Raw genomic sequence first — 7,462 nt, forward strand, 5'->3', positions numbered from 1 at the left:
AGGTAATTTTTTCCTATTGAAGGATACCAACACTAAGGAAAGAATAATAGCTAGAGGTCCTTTTACAGATTTAGATTTGGGGTTCACATGTTTACGTCAGTGGCTGTAGTCACATGTGAGTGATATTAGCTCAAGTTCTGTCTAAACGGAAAGTATAGTCTGCTCTACACACTTGAGTGCGACCTGAATCACCGGTGGGGGGAGTCCTGCTGTAGCCACTCAAAGCAAATACAGTCGTGGCCGTAAATGTTGGCACCCCTGATATTTTTCTAGAAAATGAAGTATTTCTCACAGAAATGTTTTGTTATACACATATTTATTCCCTTTGTGTGTATTGGAACTAAACCAAAAAAGGATGGGAAAAAAAGCAAATTGGACATAATGTCACACCAAACACCAAAAATGGTCTGGACAAAATTATTGGCACACTTAACTTAATATTTGGTTGCACACCCTTTGGAAAAAAATAACTGAAATCAGTCGCTTCCTATAACCATCAGTAAGCTTCTTACATCTCTCAGGTCGGAATATTGGACCACTCTTCCTTTGCAAACTGTTCCAGGTCTCTCTTATTGGAAGGGCTCCTTTGCCCAACAGCAATTTTAAGATCTCTCCACAGGTGTTCAATGGGATTTAGATCTGGACTCATTGCTGGCCACTTCAGAACTCTCCAAAGGTTTGTTGCCATCCATTTCTGGGTGCTTTTTGATGTATGTTTGGGGTCATTGTCCTGCTGTAAGGCCCAAGATCTCGGACACAAACCCAGCTTTCTGCCACTGGGCTGTACAACACGACCCAAAATCTATTGGTAATCCTCAGATTTCATGATACCTTGCACACATTCAAGGCACCCAGTGCCAGAGGCAGCAAAAGAACCCCAAAACATGATTGAACCTCCACCATATTGTAGGTACTGTGTTCTTTTCTTTGTAGGCCTCATTCTGTTTTCGGTAAACAGTAGAATGATGTGCTTTATCAAAAAGCTCTATCTTGGTCTCATCTGTCCACAAGACGTTTTCCCAGAAGGATTTTGACTCACTCAAGTTTATTTTTGGCAAAATGTAGCCTCGCTTTTTTATGTCTTTGTGTCAGCAGTGGGGTCCTCCTGGGTCTCCTGCCATAGTGTTTTATTTCATTTAAAAGTCGTCATATAGTTTGCATGGACACTCATGATCCCTGAGCCTGCAGGACAGCTTGAATATCTTTGGAACTTGTTTGGGGATGCTTATCCACCATCCGGACTATTCTGCATTGACACCTTTCATCAATTTTTCTCTTCTGTCCACGCCCAGGGAGATTAGCTACAGTGCCATGGGTTGCAAACTTCTTGATAATGTTGCACACTGTGGACAAAGGCAAATCTAGATCTCTGGAGATGGACTTATAACCTTGAGATTGTTGATATCCATGCTTAGTGTGGCACACACAGACACACAATGCAAGAACAAAGTGAACGTCTCTCCTTTTTATTTTTCAGGTGTGATTTTTTTTTTTATATTGCCCACACCTGTAACCCCCTGCCGCATGTTGACGTTTATAAAGCCCAAAAGTGGCTCCCGAGGTATGACGCGCGCTCAGCAGGTGAGCGTGCATCATACCCGGTGGGTCCCGGTTGCTATAAGCAACCGGGACCCACAGCTAATGCCGGACATCACCGTTCGGGCTTATGTACGGCATTAACTCTTTAGACGCATCTAAAGTGAAAGTAAAAGCTTCCCGGCAGCTTTGTCGGGCTTTTCGGGACCATCGCGGTAAAATTGCGATGTCACGATCAGCTAGAACGCAACAGGAGGGTGCCTTACCTGCGCTTCCGATCGGCGATTGATTGCTCCAAGCCTGAAATCCAGGCTTGAGCAATCAACCGCCGATAACACTGATCAATGCATTGCAATGGCAGTGATCAGTGTATTGAATCAATGTATTGCATGTTATAGTGCCCTATGGGAGCTATAACATTGCAAAAAAAGTGGGGAAAAAAAAGTTAATAAAGATGATTTAACCCCTTCCCTAATAAAAGTTTGAATCACCTCCCTTTTTCCAAATAAAAAAAAACTGTAAATAAAAATAAATGTGGTATCGCCCTGTGCATAAATGTCTGAACTATAAAAATATATTGTTAACCTCCTACGCCCTGCATCCCGAGTCCTTAAGGGCGTATGGCGTATGCATACGCCCGTGGGAATTCCGGTCCCCGCCGCTAGCCGGTTGGGGACCGGACCGGGATGCCTGCTGAAATCATTCAGCAGGCATCCCAGCACATCGCCGAGGGGGGTCCTGAGACAATACACCACCCCCCCTCCCCCATGTTGGTGACCGCAGAAAATTGCATGTCAATTCAGACAGGCGATTTTCTGCTATTCCGGGCTGATCGGGTCTCTGGTGACCCGATCACCAGGAAAATAGGGATGATCGGAGCTGTCAGTGACAGCCCCGATCATCCTGAGGGATAGGAGCGAGGTCGCAGTGCCATTAGTCAGAAATTAGTTCTGACCAATGGCAGCGCAGGACATGGCAACCCCCATTCTGCCCACCCCTGGATGTTGGGCAGAACGGGGGGAGAAGATGGAGGCCTTTACCTGAGGACCAGATGCAATGGGCTCGGGCAATCAGCGGAGAGATCAGCGTAGATCACGGCGCTGGTAGGGAAACGACCGTGGGGGGGGGATAGGAAGGGGGCAGTAAGCGATATTTACTGCGGCCCTTCCTAGTGGGTGCCAAATTGTAACCCCCAGCATGGGAGTTGTAGTTTTGCAACATCTGGAGGGGCACAGTTTAGAGATCACTGTTACAGTGGTGCCCAAACGGTAGCCCTCCAGACGTTGCCAAACTACAACTCTAAGCATGCCTAGACTGCCCAGTAATGCTGGGAGTTGTAGTTCTGTAACATCTGTCCCTTCAGATTTTTCAATATTCATGAAATGTTTGAAAATTGCTGCTCTACTTTGAAGCCCTCTAATTTTTTCAAAAAGTAAAAATATGTCCATTTTATGATGCCAACATAAAGTGGACATATTGTATTTGTGAATAAAAATAAAATTTATTTGGAATATCCATTTTCCTTACAAGCAGAGAGCTTCAAAGTTAGAAAAATGCTAAATTTTCATGAAATTTGGGGATTTTTCACCAAAAAAGATACAAGTAACAACGAAAATTTACCACCAAAATAAAGTAGAATATGTCACGAAAAAACACTCAATCAGAATATTTGGTTAAAGCGTTTTAGAGTTATTAATGCATAAAGTGATGGTGGTCAGAATTGCGAAAAAGGGCTCAGTCCTTAAAGTGAAAAAGGGCTGCCTCATTAAGGGGTTAATTAAATCGCATGGTCAATGGCGTACGTGCAAAAAAAATTCCAAAGTCCAAAATAGCCTATTTTTGGTCAATTTTTATACCATAAAAAAATCACGGCGCAAAAAACTAGCCCTCATTCTGCCCCGTACATGGAAAAATAAAAAAGTTATAGGGGTCAGAAGATGACAATTTTAAACGTATACATTTTCCTGCATGTAGTTATGATTTTTTTCAGAAGTACGACAAAATCAAACCTATATTAGTATATGGTATCATTTTAACCGTATGGACCTACAGAATAAAGAGAAGGTGTCATTTTTACCGAAAAATGTACTGCACAGCAGCCCCCAAAAGTTACAAAATGGCATTTTCATTTTAAAGGGGTACTCCGGTGAAAAACTTTTTTTTTTTTTTTTAAATCAACTGGTGCCAGAAAGTTAAACAGATTTGTAAATTACTTCTATTAAAAAATCTTAACCCTTCCTGTACTTATTAGCTGCTGAATACTACAGCGGAAATTATTTTCTTTTTGAAACACAGAGCTGTCTGCTGACATCATGAGCACAGTGCTCTCTGCTGACCTCTCCAGGGTAAAATGAAATCCCCATAGCAAATATATGCTGTTCTGTACAGTTCCTAAAATGGACAGAGATGTCGGCAGAGAGCACTGTGGTCATGATGTCAGCAGACAGCTCTGTGTTTCAAAAAGAAAACAATTTCCGCTGTAGTATTCAGCAGCTAATAAGTACAGGAAGGATTAAGATTTTTTAATAGAAGTAATTTACAAATCTGTTTAACTTTCTGGCACCAGTTGATTTAAAAAAAAAAAAAGTTTTTCACCGGAGTACCCCTTTAACTGCACAAACTAACATTTATAGTGAAAAATAAAGGATAGTTCAAAGCATTTTTTCCTAGTAACAAAAAGGATGCCAACCCATAGTAATTTAAGCATGGTGGAATATTAAGACAAAAAATGTAAAAAAAAAAAAAAAAAAAATGATTATCAGAGCATAATAAACAAGAGCCATTCCCTAGAAAGTCCAGCAGGTGGTGCTAATAACCAATAAGCAAAACATCTAAAGAAAAAATTGTGCATACCCTCATAGACAGAAAATGTACTTTAGATTTTATTATACCACATAAAAAACAAGTTAAAAAACGCAATACAAGACCATTGATGAAGTGGACCAACACAACAAAAATAAGTCATAAAATCAGTACTTGTAATACTACACTACATGATAATAAAGAATAAGCAGAGTGTTTTAAACGTATTAGGCTGGTTTCACACACAGTATTATCTTAGTCAGTATTTTGATCTGTAGCCAAAATCAGAAGTGAGTCTGACAGACAAAAACTATATTAGAAAGATATACCGGTACAGGTTTTTCTGGTTTTCCAAAAAAATACTGACCATAATACTATGTACAATCCCAAGTGAGAAAATTAAAATTAGCACAATCTAACTCCATACAAAGTGCAATGTGTTTGTATATAGCTAAATAACATCCAAAAAGCAGTAAAAAATAAATAAACAGCAGAGCACAAATATACAAATAGCCGAAAAAAACATTCTATTTACAAAAGCACTGAAGATGGGTTTAAGAGGGTAGTTGTTGGGTCGGCCATCTCCCAGGACACCTTACCAGCTTTAGTACTAGAGCAAGACTGTACCCCAAACACCGCTAATCAACCTTGTGCCAGTTTGCAGCTAGCTTTACTGCATAAATAACATATGGTTGTGTGTGTGTGTATATATATATATATATATATATATATATATGTGTGTATATATATATATATATATGTGTGTGTGTATATGTATATATATATATATATATATATATATATATATATATATATATAAATAATGGAATTTGACCACACTGGTGAAACTACTGGTTTTCCCCGGACCTTAAGGCCTCATTTAGTATTGGATATGTATTACATCGATCCTGAATACAGTACTAATGTAATTCAGTGAGGCCATATATACAGCTGTATAGTAATGTGGTTAAAAATGTAATGCCAAAAAGTAGGAACTCCCCACAATCAGACATGGAACAAAGATAAAAATAAATGAAAAAGGAATAAATCATAAAGCTTAAATCTGTAGTGCACTAGAAGCAAAGAAGAAAAAAAGGTCTCAAAACTGTGAATTTAGAAAACAAAAGCGATGCAATCCATAGAATGCTAACTGGTGACAGCATGTGCTTAAAGAGGCTGAACTGAGCACACAGCAGGCTCATGTAGACCTGCTGGCACCAAACTGACCTAAGCTCCACCCCCTGGGGGCAAAGTCAGTCCGGATCTGCCACATCCAATAAAAATATACTATTATAATATTATAAATAATTAAAAAAAAATATAAAATATAAAAAAAAACTTTCCCCCAGAGTATCCCACATAGAGAGACAAGCGGGGCACTCAGGAGAAAGAAAAAAACTCAGAACTGAAAATACCAGCTACAGAGTGTATTCACAGTGCCATAAGTGACGCTGAATGACTTCCGGCAAAATGGTGGAGCCAAGAAGAAACCCAGGACTAAGAGGAACCCACTGGAGCTAAGTATAGCAGCGCCCAAGCCCCCAACGTCTCGTCTCTAATACAGTATATGGCACTTCTAATGGAGCGATGCAGATCTTCAATACAATATGCTATAAGGTTTTGTGTTGGGCACTGTAGACCAAAATAAAGATATTAAAAATATCAATTTGTTTACAGTTGCAGATTACATTATTCTTAACCCAGGTATGCCCTCGTTCCCTGGTATTTGAAGCGCAGGGCATACCTCTTCGCCTGATGCCTTAAGTGGTTTTGAAGCAAGCACAGGAGCCACACACATTGCTTATGCCACATAGTGGCGATCCCGCCACTGCCCGGCACTTAACCCTTTTAGATGCCATGATCAATGCCGGTCAGGGCGTCTAAAGTGAAAATGAAACTTGCTGGTAGCTCAGTGGAGCACCACAGAACCCTGTGACGTGATCATAGGGGTTCCGTGAGCTAAAATGGCGTTGTGACCCCTTACCTGCCTCCTGCCGCTGATCGCCGATTCAATGATGTAGCCTGGGCTTAGCCAGGCTAGATCAGTGGATAGCTGATCATACTGTATAATGTTATGCCATAGGCATAAGCTTGATTGCATATAAAAGTCCCCTATGGGGTCTTAAAAAGTGTAAAAAAAATATCTAAAATTTTATAGAACCCCCTCCCCTGATAAAAATAAATAAATAAAATAAAATTACCCTTATTTTCCCATTTTACAAAAAAGAAATATTTGGTATCGCCATGTGCGTAAATGTCCATAAAATATAATGTTTATGATCCCACACAGTAAACAGCGTAAACGTAAAAAAAAAACACCAACCAAAATACAAATTTTTTTATGACATCATATATCCGAATATAATTAATAAAAAGCAATCAAAAAGTCCCATCAAAACAAAAAATGAGCCCTCATATAGCCCCCTATGTGGAAAAATAAAGTTACAGGGGTCAGGAAAGGCCAATTTATGCATACCAGTTTTGTTAAAGGGTAACTCTCATTAAAACAAATTTTTTCTATTGCACTCCGTATGGTAAATAAAATATTTCTAATATACTTTGTTTAAAAAAAATGAAGTTTTCTATGTTTTATTTGTGGTTAAAAAAGCTCAAGAGCACATCTTATACACAGACTTTGGACCAAAGCCCAACCACAGAAAGTGCAGCCTGGAGTGCTGAGGGGGGGGGGGGTGTCCAGCCTCATCCAATCATAGCTTCTCTCACACTTAACTGCCATATGCTGGTGGTTGGACACACCCCCCTCAGCACTCCAGGCTGCGCTTCCTGTGTTTGGACTTCGGTCCAAAGTCTGTGTATAAGATGTGCTCTTGAGCTTTTTTAACCACAAATAAAACATAGAAAACTTCATTTTTTTTTAAACAAAGTATATTAGAAATATTTTTTATTATCCATAAGGAGTGCAATAGCAAAAATTTGTTTTAATGAGAGTGACCATTTAAGAAAAGTTAGCATTTTTTTAAAATAAAGTAGTACAATAATAGAAAAACTGTATACCGTATTTATCGGCGTATAACACGCATAGAATTTTTAGCCTAAAGTCTATATGCGTGTTATACGCCGATAAGCCGCTGCAGTTCAATGTTTTCAAGCAGGCGCTTTAAAT

The sequence above is a fragment of the Hyla sarda genome, chromosome 1 (assembly GCF_029499605.1).
Source record: "Hyla sarda isolate aHylSar1 chromosome 1, aHylSar1.hap1, whole genome shotgun sequence".
In the NCBI taxonomy this organism is placed as follows: domain Eukaryota; kingdom Metazoa; phylum Chordata; class Amphibia; order Anura; family Hylidae; genus Hyla; species Hyla sarda.